The following is a 12,138-nucleotide window of genomic DNA, read 5'->3' as shown; positions in this document are numbered from 1 at the left end:
AAGGCCCAGTTTCTCTAATCTTTCACTGTACGGCAACTCCTCCAGCCCTTTAACCATCTTAGTCGCTCTTGTCTGGACCCTTCCGAGTAGTACCGTGTCCTTCATGTACGGTGACCAGTGCTGGACTCAGTATTCCATGTGCGGGTGAACTATGGCCCGGTACAGCGGCATGATAACCTTCTCCGATCTATTTGTGATCCCCTTCTTTATTATTCCTAGCATTCTGTTCGCCCTTTTCACCGCCGCCGCACATTGTGCGGACGGCTTCATCGACTCACAAAGAAGACGGTCACAAAGAAGATGGTCCCTGCTCAAAGAGCTTACAATCTAAACAGACAAACAGGATGTCATGGATACAGTTAAGTGGAGCGGTTAATCTGCTGGCTGGGTTGGACATTGTGACATCACTGATGAGGTTGGCTGTTATTGGTAGAATGAGGCATTATGACATCACCATCTCAGCTCTGCTTCCCAAAGACTGAAACCCTTCACACTACTGCTATGAATTATTTCTATAGCGCTACCAGACGCACTCAGCGCTGTACAGAGTCACAAAGAAGACAGTCCCTGCTCCAAAGAGCTAACAATTGAAACAGGCAAGACAGACAAACAGGATGTCAAGGATACAGTTAAGGGGAACAGTTCATCAGCTGGCTGGGTTGGAGGGCAGAGGGGAGTTGGGTTATGGATTGAAGGCTATGTTAAAAAGGTGGGTTCTTAGTTGCTTTTAAACAAGGGCAGGGGACTGGCAGACAAACTCAGTTTATTCCAGACATAAGGGGCAGCTAGATGAAAAGCATGAAGTCTGGAATTAGTAGTGGAGGACAAGGGTGCAGCTAAGAGCAGCTGATCTGAGGAACCGAGTTCTCTGGGAGGTGTATAATCAAATCCAGGTCCCCTGCACTAACTGTTATCCACTCCTGAGAGCCCACCCTGTCATTCCGCAATCATGCTGCTGCCAGGGTTAGTCATACCTACAGATGAAAGTTGGACGAGAGCTCCAAAGCCTTCCAGCAGCCAGGTTGGGCCTTCTTGAACTGGGCTGACCCAGTACATTTTCAACCAGTGACGTTTGTGTTATAGAAAACCTATTTGGTGCGCCTAGCTAGCTATGTAACAAGAAGTTCCATCCAAAAGTAAAGACCATTAATTTTGGGACATGTGTGTTCACAATAATTCCCACATACATGTGCACCTGAAAACCCCCCTCCCCTGACATACACTGAACATTTGGCATGAATAGAAAATCACAAGCCTTCTCTTCTTTTGGAAAGTGAGCTCAAAGCTGCCACCTGGAAGCCAACTTTCAAAGACATTTACATACGCGAATTGTCCATGGAAACTTCCCTCTCACGGGGCTGCTAAAGATTCATAATGAGACCCCACTAGGCATTCCCCTGCAATTGACTTTCATGTCACAGCCCACTTATAATCCAACCAAACACCTGCCCTTCCAGAATGATTCTGCAAAAAAAAGATCATTAGATCTTTCAGTGGCTGGAAGGATCTAATGGGTTTTTGTTTTTTTTAAATACTGCAACTATTTGCCTTCTCTCCTCTCCTCAAGATACTGCTGCAGGAGTTTAGGTCTCCAGCACAGAAAATAAGTCAGGTTTTCAGAATAGCCCTAATGATATACATGAGATAGATTTGCATACAATGGAAGTAGTAGTACCCATTCAGATCTATCTCATGCTTATAAGAAACATAAGAAATGCCTCCACTGGGTCAGACCCGAGGTCCATCGCGCCCAGCAGTCCGCTCACGCGGCGGCCCAACAGGTCCAGGACCTGTGCAGTAAATTTCTATCTATACCCCTCTATCCCCTTTTCCAGCAGGAATTTGTCCAAACCTTTCTTAAACCCCAGTACTGTACTCTGCCCTATAACTTCCTCTGGAATTGTATTCATTAGAGACATCCTGAAAAGCCGACCTCTTTATGGCACTCAAGGTATGAACTCCTGCACACCTATCTGCCTAATTGTTAAGCCAGCCCTGCCATTCTCAAGTGTGTTTTGAACCACTGGAAAATAAACGTGCAGAGTGAACATGTATATGCCACATAATGTGCATGTTACGTTCTGTGAAAGTGGATGTCATTTGGAGGTTTGTGCCGATTTAGACGGGATTTTAAACGTATTTCCATTTCAATTATGAACCCCTTAGCCTATAGGAAGAGGAGATGCAAATGTTAAGAGCCTTAGCCAATCGGGAGAGTAGTGGATGTTGCAGATGGGCAGACTAGATGGGCCATTTGGCCTTTATCTGCTATCAAGTTTCTATAACCATAAAGCTCTATGACCTCACAATGCAAGTGTAAAGAGCTTTAGCCAATAGGGAGAGGAGATGCAAATGTTAAGAGCCTTAGCCAATAGGGAGAGGAGGAGATATCGGATGCTGCGGATGGACATTAGGTCTTTATCTGCCATCAAGTTTGTATGTTTCTATGTTAAAGGCAGTGTAGCCGATGCTGGACAGACTTCTACTGTCTACGTCCCATATGCGAGAAAAAGGATCAAGAGCAATTGTAAGTATTTTATTCCATGTTCAAATTGATTGAGCACAGACCTTACCTTTCTCAGAGGGGAGGGGGGGGGGGAAAGGAAATTTTCTACTGAAACTTAGCAAGTAAAATGAATAATTACTGGGTTGTTGGCTTGCACAGGCTGGATGGACTACACCGGTCTTTATCTGCCGTAATTTACTATGTTACTATGTTCCCGTGTGAATTTTTTCCCATTATATTCTTACAGGCCATGGACATTAACGCGAATGGACGCTGGCAGGAATGATGTTTTGCAATATGTGACTGTATTTTGAAGTGTACACAAGGTATTTTCCAAAGTAGGTATAGATGAGCACAGGTACGTTGTCTTTGAAAATTGGTACAAAGACCATTGGTAAAAATTACATACAACGCAGTCAGAAAATCAGTCGTAACTACAAAATCTGTGCTAGTCTTTCAACCGTGAGAAGAATGCAAAGTTTTGTGTCTGTAACAGTTTAATTTCTTATTCTGCAGATCTCTTCCTGCTGAAAAAAAAACCAACCCAAAATGAAGTTTCAATAATGAGCATTTCTATTTCTGTGAAAATGTTTGCGATGACAATTTCATCTAGGGGACCTCTGCCAGAGGGTTCAAAAAGTGCTTTGTTTGATTATCCAGCCAACGAACAAGATATTTGCAATGGCCGTCTTCGGAGGGGAAAACAAGCGGCAGCATAGTTAAGATCATCAACCCGCCGGCTGCACAAAAGCCTTCTTGTCTCTGCTTAATTGAATGAGAAGTGGAATGGATCGTTTCTGCATCCTGAGGGCAGAAGGAATGCCAAGCACACATGGAAAAGGTCCCACCTCCCTGCCACGCAATTCTTTGCAGGTTGCTTGTGTTGAGCTAATGCCCTCTCTGAGTATCCCTGGGTGGGAAGTCGCAGCAAGCAGTGAGATCAATGGGCTCCTTGTGCAGACCCAGCTCCTTCTGCCCGACGCATGGACACGCACACACCCTCACCCACGCACATACCCGGACCACAACGTGTAGCCAAAGCTATGCCATGCAGTAGCATTAAGGCATGCTGGTCACCTTCAACTCTCCATTGTCACACACTATGTATATTTCCAGCTTTTCGACTTTCAAGTTTATTTTATTTTGATATGCGGCCTATCGACCTGTCTAAGCAGTGTACATACAGAATTAAAAGATTAACATAGTTGTTGAGGGATTTAATCAACACATATAATAGACATAGACATGGTACATGAGATGAGGGAGGAGGGATAGAAACATGACGGCAGATAAAGGCCAAATGGCCCATCCAGTCTGCCCCTCCACAGTAACCATTATCTCTTTCTCTTTCTGAGAGATTCCACGTGCCCATCCCAGGCCCTCTTGAATTCAGACACAGTCTAGTTACATTGGAATATTAATATTAAAAATAATAAAGGAAGTGAGTCAATTGGAAGGGAGACTGTGTCTGAGCAGAATGGTAAAAATTGTAGGAAAATTAAGTATCGAAAGCATCTTTAAATAGAAAAGCTTTAAGATGGAATTTAAAGTTACTTATATGTATAACTAGAGAATGATGGGGGGGGGGGAATTTGTCCCTGTCCCCATGAGCTCGGCCCCATCCCGCCAGCTCAGTCCCTGCCCCATCCCCGCAAGCCATCTGATCCCATCCGCACAAGCCTCAAATAGTTATGACTTTATACTGAACTTATTTAATTAAAGTAGAAACATAGAACATAGAAACATAGAAATAGACGGCAGATAAGGGCCACGGCCCATCCAGTCTGCCCACCCTAATGACTCTCCCCTACTTTTCTCTGTGACGAGATCCCACGTAACGATCCCATTTCGTCTTAAAATCAGGCTCGCTGCTTGCCTCGATCACCTGAAGTGGAAGACTATTCCAGCGATCAACCACTCTTTCGGTGAAAAACTATTTCCTGGTGTCACCTTGCAGTTTCCCGCCCCTGATTTTCCACGGATGCCCTCTTGTACTGGCAGATCACCCGGCTTTGCCCGGGATTTTCTTTATTTCGTGGACATCTTCATTTTTAGCTCAAGAATGGCCTTCTCTATGGGGCTGAACTTGAACTTAAACGGCATCGGGAGTGTCAGTTTTCAGCCCAGCGACCCTGAAAACTATGGATTAGACACTAATATGCGACTTTTTCGATTGTTTTTACATGTCACCCCCCCCTTCCCACCCCCCGCAGTATTTGTTTCCAGATAGTAAGTGATATGTATACCAAGTTTGGTTGAAATTGCTCCATGCGTTTCAGAGTTATGCTGGAACATGCATACAAAGATTCAAAAATATCACTCCAAAACAAAAGCACCACACAAGCCAAGGAAGCTAGCTTATTCCTTAGGCGAAAGAAAAGCCTCAGACAAACGGAGAGGTGGACCCACACTCTTCCACCCAAGCATCATAGGCAAAAAAACTTTTGCACACGTTTAAAGTTAGCAGGTGGGAGCAAAAAATAGCCAAGAGTGATTCATGGTAAAAACCACTGAACACAAACAGGCCAGGCCGACGATCGTTTCGTGGCCGGTAACCACTGCTTCAGGGCCTTAGCGCCAAATCCAGGCTATCAGTACGCAGATCCTAACTGCTGAAAGAGTGGGTGGAAGAGTGTGGGTCCAGCTCTCCGTTTGTCTGAGGCTTTTCTTTCGCTTAAGTAATAAGCTGACTTTCTTGGCTTGTCTGGTGCTTTTGTTTTGGAGTGATATTTTTGAATCTTTGTATTAAACTTCCCTCCATTCCTCCCTGGTTTTTGTGGAACATACATACATACACACATCCGATTTTAGACAGATAGATAGATTGAGAGTGGCATGGCAAGGATCTGAGTTACTACTATTTATTTATTTAAAAGATTTCTTAATCGCCTATAACAGTGGTCTCAAACTCAAATCCTTTGCAGGGCCACATTTTAGATTTGTAGGTACTTGGAGGGCCTCAGAAAAAATAGTTAATGTTTATTAAAGAAATGACAATTTTGCATGAGGTAAAACTCTTTATAGTTTATAAATCTTTCCTTTTGGCTAAGTCTTAATCATAATATTGTCATTTATAGCTAAAGAGACATTTGATCAAGAAACTCTTTTATTTGACTTTTGTGATTATGATAAACATACCGAGGGCCTCAAAATAGGACCTGGGGGCCGCAAGTTTGAGACCACTGAGTTAAGGGGAACGGTTAATCTGCTGGCTGGGTTGGAGGGCAGAGGGAAGAACAGGACAATCAAGCCATTGTGACATCACTGATGAGGCTGGCTCTTATTGGTGGAATGAGGCATTATGACATCACAATCTCAGCTCTGCTTCCCAAAGACAAACAGGATGTCATGGTTACAGTTTAGCCAGTGGTCTCCAACTCCAACCCTTTGCAGGGCCACATTTTGGATTTGGAGGTACTTGGAGGGCCTCAGAAAAAAATAGTTAATGGCTTATTAAAGAAATGACAATTTTGCATGAAGTAAAACTCTTTATAGCTTATAAATCTTTCCTTTTGGCTAAGTCTTAATAATAATATTGTCATTTATAGCTAAAGAGACATTTGATCAAGAAACTGTTTTATTTTGCTTTTGTGATTATGATAAATATACCGAGGGCCTCAAAATAGGACCTGGGGGCCGCGAGTTTGAGACCACTGGCCTATAACTAGGCAGTTTTACAAAAGACAATCATATAAAATAAAAAACATATAACACATGTTATACATGCAATGAGAACAATTCCTTCATATCAGCCATATTTTACAGCACTCAGCGTATCAATACAGGAACATTCAAAATCCTGGAAAAAAAAAGCGTTTATTCAATTGCTTCTACAAATAATGTAGTTTTCAGACATTTTGTAAATGTCTGAAAATCTACAAGAGCTCTTAGCGGTTCAGCCAACTTATTCCACAGCGTTAGTCCCATGAAAGAACTAGCGGAAGACCTAGGGCTCTTTTTATGAAGGTGCGTTAGGGCCTTAAAGAGCGCTACATTGCCACGCTTGCTAGCCGCTACCGCCTCCTTTTAAGCAGGCGGTAGATTTTCAGCTAGCGTGCACTAATCTTCTGCGTTCACTAAAACCGGTAGCGCGCCTTCGTAAAAGGAACCCCTAGTGCTCTCATAGTGCGCTGCTGAGAAACCTGTCAGCGATAATCGCACTGCCCCCTCAGATCGCAGTGCTCTGAGGGGCCTATAAAGTACCACAGCCTGTGACAAATAATATGGGATCCCTTGGTGGGTGACCTTGAACACCAATACTATTGTATTAAAAAGAATACGTGATCATACAGGCAGCCAATGAAGTTGGGGGGTTTTTCACCATTTTTATTGATCATATTTTCAAAAGAAACAGCACTTGCATGCATCAGGAAATAGAATTCAATTGCTACCATAATTTAACAAGAAAAGAAAACATTTTTCAGAATATTCTGATCCAAATTGAAACCATAGAATTCCCTATTAGCCCACAATATAATGAGAGGAAATTTCGGAAAAGAGACATCAATAAAGCATAAATCAGGGGACCTAGACAGAATATCAATTATAACTTCCTTTTTCTCCTAACACCTAAGTGTCTACATTCAACTCCCTCACATCCTCCCTTGGAACCGTTACCACACGTTTGTTTTCCAAAAAAGCTTTTAGCTGTTTCGGGTCATAGAAAAGGTATCTATTCATTTCAAAAATAATTAAACATTTACATGGAAAACGCAAATGAAAAGACGCCCCTTTAGCTAACACCTGGGGGCAAAGTAGCAAAAACGGTTCATAGACAAAGGCGCGCGCCGACAACTGAGCACACGACGGAGGCCCGCGCCGAAGAAAATTACTGTTTTTAGGGGCTCCGACGGGGGGTTTTGTTGGGGAGCACCCCCAGTTTACTTAATACAAATCGCGCCGGCATTGTGGGGGGTTTGGGGGGGTTGTAACTCCCCACATTTTACTGTAATCTTAACTTTTTCCCTAAAAACAGGGAAAAAGTGAAGTTTTCAGTAAAATGTGGGGTGTTACAACCCCCCAAACTCCCCACAACGCCCCCACAACGTGGCGCGATCTGTATTAAGTAAAGTGGGAGGGGGGGTTCCCTCCCACGCCCCCCCCCCCACGTTGGAGCCCTAAAAACAGTAATTTTCTTCGGCGCATGCCTCCGCGCTGCGCTCAATTGTCTGCTCGCGCCTTTGTCCTGGCGCGCTTTTGACCTGACACTGCAAAAACTGTTTTCTTTTTTCTTGTCTGTCAACGCACAAATCAGGAAAAATGACATTTTTTTTTAACCACAGGGTTGTACAGTCGAACTTTCTCAGACCACAAATCACCCGTGCAGCAATTTATCATTTCTATAGCGCTGAAAGGCGTACTCAGCGCAGTACATTTAAGATTCAATAGACGGTCCCTGCTCAGAAGAGCTTACAATCTAATTTGGATAGACAGACATAGGACATCTCAGGGCTGGGGAGTTTCTGGTAGAAGGAATGATACAATGGGTATAGGCATCTTATAGGTATCATTATCCTGAAATGGATTATGGCTGCTATACCAGGGATCAAGTTACTTTGTAAAATTTCTCAGGTTCTAATTGCAACTTTCACAGATGCAGCTACCTGGATCTGACACTCTAGGCAGCATCTCCATCAGCCGATAGGTAAAAAGGAAAAGGTCATGCATTTGATATAAACCAACTTTCTGTGGTACAGCCACAGCGATTTTTATATTTGCTACATACACTGTTCCTACTGGGCTTACAGTCGAAGTTTTGTAGCTGGAACATGGAGGGTTAAGTGACTTGGCCAGGGTCACAATGAGATCCAGTTCTTAAGCCACTGCACTAACCACTGGGCTACTCCATCCTGTAAACTTGAGATCCTTCATGTGGTTGGTATTATTCAGGTATGACCCAGAAGCATTTGATAGACTGCGTTGGAGATAATGTCTATTCTTCTTCTTTTGGGCAGAAAGCTTTTAAAAGTTGGTGCTCACATTTCCACGCTGACGTGCGCTGAAAGACCTCAGTAGGATTTGCTGAGATAGGACCGAATTCTTACTACATGAGCTCATGGTAAGGTCTCTCCTTTAATCTGTCTCCTGTCAGCCCTGAGGAATTTTTGTTCTCCTTAGACAAAGTCTGTTCTTCACCGAGTTTGGCCGCTGTCCCTCCTTCTGGGTGGAGACATTCACGCTGTCCGTGCAAGTGAATCGCCGCTCTCTCTGTACCTCGTGCTTTGGGGTCTGCTGCAGCACAAGCAAATAATACCAACCTAATGGGACCATCAATAATCTCAGTGTAATTTGCTTGTATCCAGAGCCTATTTCCAAAGCTTTTAGTTGGTGATATGGCCATCGAATGCAAGGCAGTGTTAAATATGTGGGGGCCCAGCGCAGAAATTTGAAAGGGAGGCACCCACTAGCCACCAGCAGACTTAGGTAGGCATGGGGCTCCCTAGAATGTGGGGGCCCAGGACAGCTGCTGCATTTGTACCCCTCCCCCCACATACACACCAGTCCTCATCAAATGCTATCTTGGAGGCAAAAATGCCCTAAGGTGGGATGTGCTAAAGCGTCCTTTGTTAATTTTGGCATCTGCATAAGTGCGAGGTAATTATATTTTTGTAAATTTTGTGGGAGGAGCACATTGGGGTGGAGAGTAGGCGTGGACATGCTAATCAGCTAGTGCACTGACTTTACCACCACACTAACGTGTATCCATGATGAGCCCTGAGGCCCGGATTCTCACCTACAAAACAGGCACCTGCCACATGTCAATCTCCGAGAGGCACCACTTCAACAATCGCCTTGCAATGCCTAAGTTTACCATGCATATTCTCCGCCCCCTAACCAAGCCTACTTTTCAGGTAAGCATTCATAGGTGTCACTAGGTTCCACATAACGTTTAATTGATTAATTTTTTAAATTAAAAAAAAGATTAAACATCAATGACGTGGTCAAATACCATGCCACTTAATCTTGTTAATTTAATTTGGGCTGTGTGTGGAATTTTCTTAGGTGTCCATGATTAGGTGCACATAGCAATGCCTATATAGGTGCCGTTGGGCTCTATATAGGGGAAAATTCTATAAACGGTGTCCTGATTGTAGGCAGCGGTAGGTATACTAGCACTGTTTAATCAGCCAATCGGGAGGCACATTTTCCAAAAAAAAAAAAAGAACCCAAGGTAGGCTGCCTACATTGTAGGCATTACATTACATTACAAAGTACTTGTTAACCTCATTACCAAAAGTTCTATGCGGTTTACAAAAAGTTATTAATTATAATAATTTTTTATAAACCACATAGAACTTTTGGTAATGCGGTTACGGGTGCAGGGAGGCGCCTGTTCGCCCTCTCCAAGGTAGGGAAAACGAGAGGGCACTCTCTAAAGTTGAAAGGGGATAGATTCCGTACAAATGTAAGGAAGTTCTTCTTCACCCACAGAGTGGTACAAAACTGGAACGCTCTTCGAGAGTCTGTTATAGGGGAAAACACCCTCCAGGGTTTCAAGACAAAGTTAGACAGGTTCCTGCTAAACTGGTGAGACTAGACTCATTTGGACCACTGGTCTGACCCAGCAGCGGTAATTCTTATGTTCTCCAAGGTAGAGAGAACGAGAGGGCACTCTCTAAAGTTAAAAGGGGATAGATTCCATGCAAACATAAGGAAGTTCTTCTTCACTCAGAGAGTGGTAGAAATCTGGAACGCTTTTCCAGAGTCTGTTATAGGGGAAAACACCCTCCAGGGTTTCAAGACAAAGTTGGACAAGTTCCTGCTAAACTGGAATGTACGCAGGTGAGACTGGACTCATTTAGAGCACTGGTCTTGACCTAGGGGCCGCCGCATGAGAGGACTGCTGGGCAGGATGGACCATGGTCTGACCCAGCAGCGGCAATTCTTATGTTCTTATGATTAAATCCACAACAGTGAAAGTTAGTTATGAGCTGACTCTTCGTGTTTCTTTTCTACATTATCTATCTCATAATTTAATGCTCATCATATATGTTCGTTTTTCAACTGGCATTCTACAGTATTAGAAATTATAGATTTATTAAGCACGGGAGAACTAGGGTTACCCTATGGCTCCAGAAAAAGGAGGATGGATTGAGACATTACTTTCAATGGACGTAAAAGCCAGATGGCCCAATCCGTCCTCCTTTTTCTGGAGCCATAGGGTAACCCTAGACCCGAGTCCTTTTCAATAAAGATTTTTCATTTTGAGTTAGGCCCATTTCTCAGCTTCACTATGCCATGGATTCATCATTCCAGCAATATTACACATGGTACTTTTGGATTATAAAGTAATAATAAGCAATGACATTTAGCATTTGAAATGTTTATATTCCTTTGAACTTTAATAACCCAGAATGAAATTTGCTGAGTCGGCTTCCTTGTTCCTCAGCTTCTGGCTGGTTCCAGTAGTTTTTGTCCCTGCCCACAGCTCCGTCTACTCCCAGGGATGTGGCATTTTATACAAGTTCAAAGGACCGGCAGAACACATTATGTATGTCTAAATAAACTTGGCATGGCATTTTGTGGCATTAAGAACTCCTCTGCTTTGTTCCAGAAACGAAAATAAACTTGCAGAGAGAGTGAGCTGCCATGCCTGTCGAGGAAAAGAAGCAAGCACTGCTGGCAGCAAAGGAGAAATCTTGAGAAATGAGAAGGACACGGTCCAACGGAGACCCAGCCAGACTTGGTTATTCTTTCACTGCATTGAACTTGTTACCAGACCTCCTTGCGGTGGCATAGGCAAATGGCCAGTTTTGGATGGTCCTGAGCCCACAGTGGGTTGGCATGAAATGTTATCTCTACTCCTGAACTCCCCCATTCTCCTTCATCCCAATTAAAAAGATAAATACCTGAGCAGACGGGGATCCCGAAGCTCTGACAGCTGAAGCTCTCCTCCTTTGGCAGCCAGAACTCTTCCAAGCCTGACAGTTAGTAGCAGTGTCTCCCCAAAACCTGAGAATGCACAGGGGTGGGGGGGGGGGGAGACAGGAGGCAGCAGAGTAGCTTGGAAACACTGCTGCTGGTTGCTGAGCTTGGAAGGAGTTCTGTCCACCAGAGGAAATCTTTAGCTGGCAGGGGTTGGGGAGCCCCACTAGGCACAGCAAGAGTGGGCCAATTTGGGTGGGCCCTGCCCACCCAGGCCCACCCATTGTTCTGCCACTGTCTCCTTGTCTATTCCAGTAAGCACTACCTTCAAACTCTCAATAATTAATATATGGGTCACTTTAGAATCATTGCATAGCCTCAAGAAGACTCTATGACTCAATGACTCGACATGTACATGTTTCGGCCAACAGGCCTGCCTCAGGAGTCTTGAGAATCACGAATGATGATATACAAAGAATGCTACCACTCACATAGATTTGACCAAAATGCCAATAAGGAACGTTTGGCTTGTGAATTCAACTGTTAGCAACTAGTGCCGAACATCTCGCTGCTAAAAAAAAAGCCAGTCATTGAGTCATAGAGTTGTTTGAATGTACCATTGTGACATTGGAGGAATAAAGATCTTCACATTATCAGATGAGCTGGAGGACACTTTTTTAGTGTACATCATTCTGATCTGGACAATTCCATTTTGGTTTCTTTGTATTTGTGTCTGTGGTTTTGTTTCCCCCTGGTTTTTTCTTTCC

At 43.7% G+C, this 12,138-nt stretch overlaps 1 protein-coding gene across 2 annotated transcripts in view; it reads left to right on the top strand.

The window, feature by feature from the left end:
- LURAP1 (leucine rich adaptor protein 1) overlaps nucleotides 1-11,455 on the top strand; it is a 72,024-nt gene extending 60,569 nt beyond the window's left edge. Inside the window, exon 3 of one of the 2 annotated variants that reach the window (XM_033917254.1) lies at nucleotides 11,061-11,455. The gene's annotated coding sequence lies outside the window, so the exon portion shown is untranslated. Of the gene's footprint in view, nucleotides 1-2,753; nucleotides 2,828-11,060 lie in introns of those variants that run through there. The other variant, XM_033917255.1, reaches the window with a different exon arrangement.
- Nucleotides 11,456-12,138: the final 683 nt, after the last annotated feature.

This window comes from Geotrypetes seraphini, chromosome 12, assembly GCF_902459505.1.
Source record: "Geotrypetes seraphini chromosome 12, aGeoSer1.1, whole genome shotgun sequence".
Lineage (NCBI taxonomy): Eukaryota > Metazoa > Chordata > Amphibia > Gymnophiona > Dermophiidae > Geotrypetes > Geotrypetes seraphini.
This window is presented reverse-complemented; position numbering and strand designations above follow the sequence as displayed.